This window comes from Acomys minous (genome assembly GCF_964271855.1).
Source record: "Acomys minous genome assembly, chromosome: 5".
NCBI lineage: Eukaryota > Metazoa > Chordata > Mammalia > Rodentia > Muridae > Acomys > Acomys minous.
The window spans coordinates 79907476-79918609 of NC_140494.1; the positions used below are offsets into that span (position 1 = coordinate 79907476).

The 11134-nt window shown below is 40.2% G+C and overlaps 1 long non-coding RNA gene across 1 annotated transcript; it reads right to left on the reverse strand.

The window, feature by feature from the left end:
* Positions 1-1884: 1884 nt before the first annotated feature.
* Positions 1885-11117, reverse strand: LOC311597654. Its single transcript, XR_014779306.1, has 3 exons — positions 10863-11117; positions 4427-4657; positions 1885-2042 (listed from the first exon to the last, which is right to left on the reverse strand). It is a non-coding gene; the product is annotated as an uncharacterized lncRNA (long non-coding RNA).
* Between the last annotated feature and the right edge of the window lie 17 nt (positions 11118-11134).

Genomic DNA, 11134 nt, shown 5'->3' on the forward strand with positions numbered 1-11134 from the left:
TTATACTTTCTTTTTAAACTTTCTGAGAAATTGTTATGATTGAATATGACTACAGAGAAATAGTATGGGATTGAGTCTGTTATTCAATCTCTCCTTATATTCAGAAATACAATATCTCCCAAACCAAAATATTAGTACCTGGGTCATGGAGAATCTCTCCTTGCCAGGAGTGTCTATGAATCACACTAACTATGGGCTTAGTCAACAGGAGGAAAAGAGACAGTTTAACAGTCAAATCTGAGAAACCCCCGAGTTGCCCACAGGGTCTTTGTGGGATGTATATGGGCCTTGAGAAAGAACCCTTGCATCTCCTCTTACTGAGAGAGGGATGACAAGACTGGAAGACTGGAACCCCAGAAACCAGCTGTCCACAGCAAAATTGCAAGGGATGAAGAAATTGTCAGTGAATAGTCTAGCTGGACAGAGTGAGAATGATAGGACAGAAGAAAAGATAAGAGTCCAATGAAAGTGGGGAAGGGCATGGCAGGCATGAACTTCAGAATGCTTTCTAACACTTAGAGAACATTATAGGAGAAACACTCCTGGACCTGGGAAACAAAGAGAGGTATCGTGTCCCCCATGCTCCTGTTAAGACTGTAGGGGTCTCATCCCACATAGTCCTGACCATCAGGAGACAGAAAAAGCAGGGAAGGAAGACTGAGCTCTGAGACTGAGACTAGGAAAAAAAATCTACAGATAGAAAAAGATATTTTGAAAGCATTGAATATCTGAGAGATAAGGATTTTATTTATATATGTAACTGAACCAAGTATCAAATTTATGAAAAACTTTAGGATATTTTAATACTGACTTGATATTTGGTCATAACAGAAAATACTGTTCGCCTTTTGGATCTGATACTAGTAAACTACGTTCATCGATGTTTCTAATATTTTGAGATATAGAGAACAGTCCCATGATGAAAATGGCACAATGTCTGCTAATGTGCTTGAATAACACCTATAATATGTCTGGTGGTCCTACACTGATTACTTCTTCCTTTTGACCCTTTAACGTAAAATTTTCTCCATAGGACATGATTTAGCAATCAAACTGCTTTCTAAACAACAATATTCATACCCATGGGATAGTGTTCTCAGCTTTGGTCAGAAAGTACTATTTTTTTACAGTGGTTATACATAGGTGACCACAGAGATTTGTAGCTGACCAAAGTGCATAAAATGATTGATAAATGAGTGCTCAATCCCCAAGGCTCAAAAGGCTTCGTGGATAAAGGGTGAGGGAGAATATAAGAGCTAAAATAGTAGTGGATGTAATATGAAATGCTAAAGTCTGGCATGACATGGCCGGTGGGCTCATCAACTTTCAACAGTTGTTAATACCTGCACTGGATGTGCACAAGGTGGGCCATTCAATAGCCTGCACTGATTTAGGGGCAACGAGCTCAGGAAGCTTCACTCCTCTCTGATTTCTGAGGATTTATATGCAGTTAGCATAAGATAAAGAGAGGGAGAGAGTAAAATAAAGGAAAGAAAGAGAGAGAGAGAGAGAGAGAGAGAGAGAGAGAGAGAGAGAGAGAGAGAGAGAGAGGCAGAGAGAGAGAGAGAGAGAGAGAGAGAGAGAGAGAGAGAGAGAGAGAGAAGAATGGGGCAGACATCAGAGGGTAACGGGAGATGAATACAATCAAAATATATTGTATGAATTATTAAAAAGTCATAGTGAAACCCCACTATTATGTATAATTAATTCACACTAATAAAAAAAAACCTCCATCACATCGCAGCCAATTGATTTCTTAAACATATAACCCAGATGGCAATCTTAGCAAACATTTACATGTGATGTGTATCAGCCACTCAAGCAGTTGTCATACACTCTTAAGCTGCTGAGAACAGATTTTTATGATAGCTTTATTGCAGAGCAGGCAATGAAGGACCTTGAGAGGTTAGCGTCCAAGCCATGTCTATGTATCCCACATGACTGTCTCGTCACTTAACCACACTTGTTTTTCTTCTCTCTAGAAGCTGGGGAAGCTCTCCGCTTTCGACATGTGTGACTTTGAAGTATTGGTCATGGATTCTCTGGAAAGAGAGGATACTTTGTTCTAAATTTTCTTTCTGGAGAGAAGATGTTTTCTACTTAATCAGCTCTGAGGAGACAATCTGTACAAAGATGTCCAACCTGGTAACTCTCCCTGAGAATCCATATGTCCTCTTTTTCATTAGCTCCCAACTTCTTCCTCACTCAGTTGTTCCAGTAAAGCTGGTCTCTGTCTATTTCTTGAGTTTTTAAAGCAATTTCCCACCTAAGAATTTGTGCTGTTGGCCAGAAAAGCTATGATTATATTTTTCTGGAGAAAATCCTGAAAGGATTTCTACAGATTTCATCCCTCTTTCTATTTCATAAGAAGTGGCATGGGTATTGTCTCTCTGCTGAAGTGGAAAAAAGAGGAATGAAATCTGTGTGAAATCCTTTCAGAATTTTCCCCAGGAAACCACCATCGTGTGTCCTCACTTGCTGGACTGGCTCTCACGCACTGCTGGGCATTCTGACTGTAGGAATGGTATTCGTGAGCGCTGGGGGATCCCTAAGCAGGCTGAAGCCTACATCCTAGCCTTCAATGGCCCTCTGAGGTTGGTGTCTACTGTTCACATTTCTGACCTTTCCTTCTCCCACTGTTCTTTTTGTTATTGCCACAAGTATTCCTGGGTCTTCACATGCTTGGGTTTTACGGTCAGGCTCTGCCTACAGCTTTGACTTTCACCACCATACAATGTCTCCTGTTCTTACTCTTGTCAGGAGAAACAATACACACGCAGGAGACTTTCTGTGAGCATCCATGTGGCAGTTGCCTTGAGCACTCTTCCTCACTGCTATTCTTCTGTTCAGAGCATTTCAGCATTCAAGTTTTCCACAACTACGTTTTCCATGGTATGTAAAACCTATTAAAGGAGGAACTTTTGATGCTGTTCAGTATTATTGTCCGGATGTCCAGGACTTTTGCTGGCCCCAGTCAGTGGAATTATTTTCACGGGTGTAAACTACTCTAGTTTACACATATTACTAACTATCCATGGATACAAATGAAGCAGCAATCAGCTCACACACAACTTTTGATAACAGGTTTTGAAATTTTGCATGGTATATTTTTGACTAAAGGAATAAAAGTAACAAACAGGAGTAAGTTTATCTTCACAGTTTCACACATATTTACCACTATTGCTTGAGATTCTTCAAATAAAATTAATCATATATACTTTTATGTGAAACATGGGATGAAATTTGAAGTAAGAATTAGAGACTCTGTCAACAGGCAGGGTCCTTTATGTTTCATGTGCATTCTAGAAATTTCCTTTATGCTACAAGAGCTGCAAATCATATCTTCCTTTTCTGTAAATGCTAATTTTAATCTTTCATCTATAAATTTTATTTTAGTGAGTTTTGTGTTGTTTGTTCCTTTGGATTTAGTGTTGGCTCTTGGTAATATATGAAGTAGGTTGGATAGTTGGAAAAGTCTCTCACCCTCAAGTGAGGTATTTAGTGTGAAGGCTGACTCTAATTCTGATCACAACAGAAAGCATCTCAGTCCTCAGAGCAGCTGCATTTGTCCCACCCGAGCATGCTTTGTAGAGTATCAAACAACTACAGAGGGGTATAATGTTCCAGTTATAAGGATAAAGCTAAGCAGTTACTGACTTTCACAAGTTCAGTTTTGAAAAGTCCTTTTGTTTTATGCAGCATGAAATATGCAAATCCAAGTGAGTACTCAAAGACAGAGCAACACACTCACATTCTATGTTGGTCTGGGGGCAGCTCAGCACTAGAGGGCTGCTTAGCATCAAAAGAGCCTGGGTAGGAGCAGACTCACACATGGTGTGCCTTCCTCCTTCACAAAAGTGAGGATAAAACATGCCCCTCCTCAGTTAGTAGGTAGACATCCTCTGTTAGCATGTATTTCATTGGTGATTAGGCATGCAGTTTATCCTGTTTAGCCTGGGGCATTGTATCCCTCTTCTGTGAATATAAGGCTGTCTCTCAGCCCAAAACAGCTTTCTATCACTCTGTGGCATGAGCTTCATACTCGTAAGACAATGGCAGTTTATGTAGTGATATGGGAAACTTTCTATTTATCTCATCTCGAAAGGTAGCCATCACATGATTTTAATTTGTGAGATTTGTATGGGGGGAAAAGGGAAGCCTATGAAGGAGAGGTCTGGGGTGGAATTATAACTGGACACATTAGGGCAAAAACTTGGTTGCTGAAGACTCAGGAGGCTATGCTCAACCACAGGGTTCCAGTAACAAATTCGAGTGTCATGTGAAAAGGACAGAGAAAGAGGAGCAGATTAAGGGTCCAGGGGCCATAGTCTGTCTTTGGAGCCATAAGTAAAAGTAGGACAAGAACTAGGGCAGGCCCTTCGCATCCTTGTTCTTCTCCTACAAGGTGGTCCACAGAGCTCTTTACCTGAGGAGACAAAGTAGTTCTCGGGAAATGGCAACTTCTGATGCAGGTAGCAGCCCAATTTTCATGGGTCATTGCCCTCATTTGGGAGTGGTCTGTGCTCCCAGGCTTTGTTCTTTCTGAGACCTTCCATGTTTTGGAGGATGCCACACCTCTTTACTTTCAGCCTTGGTACCACTAGGGTGCAAATAGGATGTACTAAGCAGATGCTTCTTGAATGATTTGCATGATGCCCTGTAAAGATGAGCAGATAACCCAAACTGGAGGAGACAGTCACATAATGAAGACATGGAGAGGAGGTTTCCATCCTCCTTCAGTTAACTGGTGGGACTAAGTGACACATCAATGATCTTTAGCAAAAGCCATTTCTGGATATGTTTCAGGATTATGTAATGATGAAGGTGATACGTGAGTGACTGTTGGAAACTTTGAAGTATTTGTGACAGTTTTCTTTGATGTTTGGGAAGGTCTCGTGTTTCTCTTACGTGCTAAATGGGCAACATGGTTAAATTTTGCTCTGGGCAGTGGTGGTTCTTCTCCTTAATGCTTCTCCCATCACAGTACAATGAACATTGAAGTCATGTCCTATGACCTGGAGAATATTCTTTCTAAAATGAGCTTCATCTGATTTTAAACCCAGGATAAATTCAATTAACTATGCCAAGAAGCCTGTTATTTTAGGAAGGAATGCGGGCATTCTGCTCATAAAATGTTCAAAGAATAAATATGCTATTAGAAGTTCTTTAAAATGGAAGGGAGGTGGCATTTACTAATACCATAGCCAAATGTTTTCACAGATGCCAGTCTTGGCTAAGACTTTTCTCCAAAAGTAAAATTTTGTGAGGAACAGAATAGATGATCTTTTAATGTATGTTTAAATATGTTTTTGTTAAGTAATGTGTTGATATCAATTGTGTGGTGCCAAAAATAACAACAGCCCCAATGGCAGCTTCCTTTCTTCAGTTATTGATAGATGAACAAAACCTTCAGCATTGATCTACTGTGCCCATGAGCATCACGGGCATTGAGAAGTACAGGTAAACCTGCACCAGGCACACTAGGAAGCAGTGGTCCACCAGAACTCAGTCCTACTTAGATAATAGTGTAAGGATCAGTATTTGAATTTTACACTAAAATATATCCTCCAAACATAGATAGATGAAAACATGCCCCTTAATCAATGTAGGAATGAGTGTGTATCCTTGGATTGCCAGAAGCTCTATCGCTCAGCAGTATCAGAAGCTATTCCCATGAAGTCTGACCAACATGATTGCCTAAACATGATCTGAGCAAGGGACAAGGACAATAGACATTCTGGCATTTGCTTAGCTAACACCACCCTGGAAAAAAAACACATACAAGTAACATACAGATAGAGCAAGCTGTATTCATGTATTTAAAAATGTATGTAAGAGTTAGTGAATAAAAGAAGTCATAAATTTGTAAAAGAGCAAGGAAGAGATTATAGGAGGGTTCAGAGGAAAGGGAAGAGGAAATGATACAATAATATTATAATCTGAAAGGTAAAAGAAATAATAAAAATGCACAGGGCCTATTTTTTTCAAGACTGTTGTCCAAATCAGAAAGAAAAGTGTATTCTCTGTGAAAATTAAAGAACAAAGTTAAAATTATAATTCATAAGCACAAACCAAATATTTTATCAAAGTGTGCAGAAAAGTGTTCTGCTTTTTCCTTACAGTGTGCTTTCTAGTCCAGGCTGCTGCTGAGTCAGGTAGCAATAGTTTCACTGGCAGCCACTCATATCAGGGTCCAGAACAAAGGTTCTTTCTGCGGTAGTATTCTCTGTTTTGTGGATGGAAGGGGAGAGGACAGGGTCCTATGGTTGCACACTTGCCCTAAGAGTTTTGGGTTTTACAATGAAAACATCAGCATTCAGAAGGTGGCATTGTCATTCCTGCATTGTGGAAATTAATTTTCTCATGTTCATTATGCTCAGCATGTGAGTGAGGTTCTAGAGCTTTTCTCACGGTATGCGTGATTAGGGAAATTACACAAATAACACCCCACAGAGCTTGCAGTTCGAACCAGACCAGATAGGTGACCTACAAGATCTTTAAAACAATTAATTCTACCAAAGTACTCTCTTGGACTCACTCCTGGAAGAAATATCTGTGAAAACAAGCAAGACAAAATATACTATGATCATGAACTTTTACAAGAGAAAACTTTCCCTGTTAATACTCTTAACAGGAAAGACCATATGAGTCTGGTAATCATGCTTATAAAACCCCTGAAAGAGAACAACTGAGATTAAAAACAGAATGAGTTACAATGATGGGGCATTACGAGGAGGTCATAAAATACAACATTGAAAACACCATTTTTAGTGGATGCAGTGAAGAATGCTGCCTTAGATAAGTGTGCTGGTGATATGGAAGAGGGCTTTGAAAAACTGGCCATGAGTGCAGGGAAAATATCAAGAGAGACAACAAATAATGTAGACTTAGTACTACAAATCACCCAGAGGTTATGATCAATGAAACCATTCAAAAGTAAAACAACAATCAAGGCAGTAGAAAAAGAAATGTGATATAAAAGACACATGAATATTAAAGCCATTACCAGCAGTCCTAAAGTTTACATAAAGGAAAATTGTGTATGGACTGGTCTTACAACGACTTTTGAGATGTCCCAACAAAATCACAAATAAAATGAAATAAATAAATAACCAGTACCAAAGAGGAAGAGGTGTCTGACTTTTATTTGCTTTTAGAAATGTCAATATAAGACTATGACTCTTAAAATATTTGGATGTAAATAAACAAAGACACTCAATAATTTTATATGAATCCAGAAATGTTTTGGGAAAGGTACATAGCACAAGATAGCTTTGAACTCACAATCCTCTGGCATCAGGCTCTAAAATGTTGTGATTATAGGCATGTACCACTGTGCCGAGCTGCCAATATACTTTCGTCTAAAGCTAAAGCAAAACTGTTGGACTCTCAAGGCCCTCAAACCCTTGTACACCTGCACCAGGAAGGTATGTTGATTCATATTCAGTTGCTGGCCTCTCTTCTGCTCTACCTGCATCAGGACTTTCTTTCTGAGAAATGTAAATAAAGCTGGGCGTAGTGGCACACACCTGCTAATCCAGGACTTAGGGAGGAAGAGACAGGCACATCTCTGTGAGTTCATTGTCAGCCTGGTTTACAAAGTGAGTCCAGGAGAGCCAACATTATACAGAGAAACCCTCTCTTGAAACCCCCCCACAACAGAAAAACAAAGTTTTAAAAACCCACCAAATAAATAAATAAAACCACTCATTGTGACTAAAATGTATTAAACAGTAACTGAGATGTTCATTTTGTCCTTGGCACTTGGTAGTGTGAGTCAGTGTTTTTGTAGGACTCCAGCTCAAAAAGTATACTTGGGGATGTCAACACAGAGTACTGAGAGGCTAATATTATGGTATTTAGCCCAATATGCTGTCCACACAATAGCTGGATCAAAGGTATCAGGAGAGGATGTGTTGGATTTTGCGAGAGTCCCAGTTCCCTTCCTTCCATATCATGAAATACAAGTTTCTCTCTCTCTCTCTCTCTCTCTCTCTCTCTCTCTCTCTCTCTCTCTCTCTCTGTATATATATATATATATATATATATATATATATATATATATATATATCCTCCCCTGCAAGGCCAAGGAAGAACTTTGAGGAAACAGTTCCAAAAGCCCAATCCAAACCACATTGCAATTGCATTTGAGTCCATTTGACTCAGTTCCTACCCTACACATGACCTGCCAGGAAATTCTGATGTGAATATATATGTGTGACCTATCCAATGCCTGGCCATGTCTTCCCACCTCATGCTCTTTGGAAGACAGTCGGTCACCATCACTTGTTGCCGGGTTACTACAGAAGTGTCATCTGAATTTCCCCACCCCACATTCAGTTTCAGAATTTATAACAACACAGAAGGATTGCAGTCCGCTTCCAACATTCTAAAAAGGTGTGTTCCTGCTCCGCTGAAACCTCCTAATGCCCGTGAGAATGTCCTTACGAGGACCTGGGAAACTCATACCTCCCATCCCCCTCTGAGTTCACTACCTGCTAGTCTTTATGCTTTCTCAAAGCTCTGAGCCACTTTGTTCTCTGATCTCTCTCTTCAGGAGGTCAATGTTCCCCATGGGCTTTAATGTGGAGGTCCCTCAGTGTGCTACCTCTCAGTCTCTTTACATTGCCCCACCCTTCACAGCTCCCCAGAGACTCTTTCCGTCTGTCATGCTTAAAGCTTCTAGCTCTGTCTGAGCCTGGCTCTTCTGGTGCCACCCACTCCTGCTCTGTACAGTGTTTCTTATTGTACAATGTATTCCATGTAAGGTGAGAGTGGTTTTGTCTGATTGAAATGGAAAGAAGACATGCCTGATGCCAGAGCATTATTGTGGTTTTTTAGTAATATTCGTTTTAACTCTGAGAATTTCATACAATACAGTTTGATCATATTAATCCCTTCTCCAACTTGTTTGAGATCCTCACGTCGCTACACACTCCACCTCACGTCCTCTTTTATTTTTAAACATATATAGTCAAATTTGTGCTAGCCAAATACTCTTTGATGCGGGGACTTCCAGGGGTATGGTGGACCTATGAGAAGTTACACCATTAAAATAACAACGGCGAAAACCTACTATCCTCTTAGAAGATAACAGCATCCAATAGCTCCTCAGCTGGGCGGGGGGTGGGGACTTTGCATCTACAAATTCCATTCTTGAATTTGGTCTGGCTGGAGATTGTTTAGCTCTTGTACATGTTTTCATGACTTCTGTGAATTCCCTGGAAATACCGTTTCCATAGAGCCATTGATCTCCTCTGTTTTTTTTTTTATTTATTTTATTTTTTATTTTTTATTTTTTTAGCATCTTTTACCCTCTCTTTTGGATGATTCTTAAGCCTTGGAATGAGGGAGTATAAGCCATATATCCTCCTTAGGGCTGAGTATGGTTCACTCTCTTAATCCATATGCCTTGTTAGTATCTGTGTTAATCACCGTCTACTCTGTCTACTCCTGCAAGTAGCTTTCCTTATGAGGGTTGAGAGTTGTACAAATCTATGGGTGTAAGAATAACTCACTAGGAGTAAGTTTAGTGCTAAGCTACAGGACATTGCTATAAAAAACATCTTCTTTATATCAAACTCTCATTTTACCCTTATAAACATACTGGGTTTATTAAGCTATGAGAACATATAGGGTTTTTATTCATGGCTTAAGTAAAAATGACTCACTATGGAGTCATGAGAGAGGTAGGAACCTCTATTGAGAAAATGCTCCCAGAAGATCAGTGGAGGCAAGCCCGTAGGGTGTTTTCTTGTTAGTTATTGATGTGGGAGGGTCCATGCCACTGTGGGTGGTATCTCTCTTGGGCTAGCAGTCCCAGATTCTATAAGAAAGCAGGCTGAACAAGGCATGAGGGGCAATAAGCAGCACCCCTCCATGACCTCTGCATTAGCTTCTGCTTACAGGTTCCTGCCCTGCTTGATTCCCTGCCCTAAATATTTTAAAGAATGAACTGTTATATGTAAGTGTGAGTGAAATAAACCCTTTTCTTTCCAAGTTGCTTTTAGTCATGGTGTTTCATCACAGCAGGAGAAACTGTAACTAAGACAAAGACCATATGACTCAGCTATGTTCTCCTGGGTGTGTGTCTGAAAGGACCGGAGTTAGCCTATGACAGAAGCACTCATGCAGCCGTCTTCACTGTAGTGTTATTCACAACAGCCAGGTGTGGTGTCAGCAGAGGCAGACATCAGAGGATAAGATGGTACTAAAAGTAGCAGAGCTTCATATAGTTAAAGGACTAAATCATGCCATTGTCAGGAAAAAAGGATGAGGTTGGGGAACATCATATTGAATGAAACAAATCAAATTAAGGAAGACAAAATTGTATGTTCTCTTTCATATGTGGAATCGTCAAAAGGGAAAAAACAGCAAACTAAAGGGAGATTAACCAGGAAGAGGAAAGACACCGGGGGGGGGGGGTAGTTAGTGGGGGGGAGAGAGGAGAAACAAAGAGGAAACAAATGAGGCCATGAAGAGGGCACAGTACATGACTTCATGAAACTGTCTGTGGTGGAGGATTGCTAATGCACTCCAGTAACCACCCCCTCCCACTCAGGAGGCTGAGGCAGGAGAATCACAAGTTTAATTCCAGCCTCAGAAACTCAATGAGACCTCCATCTCAACAAAAATATAACCGAAAGACCTGTGGGTACAGTTCAGTGGTAAGGTATAGTCAGCATGTGAGAGGCTCTAAGTGAAATCCACAGTTTAGAAAAGAAACTTTAAAAATTCACAAAGAAGAAAATATCACAGTATGACTTAAAAGTTGTATAACCAATGTACAATAATAAAAATGAACAGCAGTGGTTGCTACCATCAGTGGTAAATGAAGATGAATGATTAATCCGTGGACTTACTGTTTAAATGATGTACGCAGGAAGATAAGTGACTAGGTTTGTTGTTGTTGTGGTTCTGTTTTGTTTTTACTATAACTTCAAGACAAAGAAGTAACCAGCTGTGACTGGCTTGTTCTGCCTGGCATTTTAAAGAAGAAAGCCAGTACCTTGTGAGCCATTTTTGCTCTTTAGGAGACAGCCCAGGCTCCCGTGTCGCATGGAGCAGTGGTGACCAGATTAAAAACTGACCCAGGTCTGTGAACAGACTAAGGCTCCTTTTTCTTGTATATCAG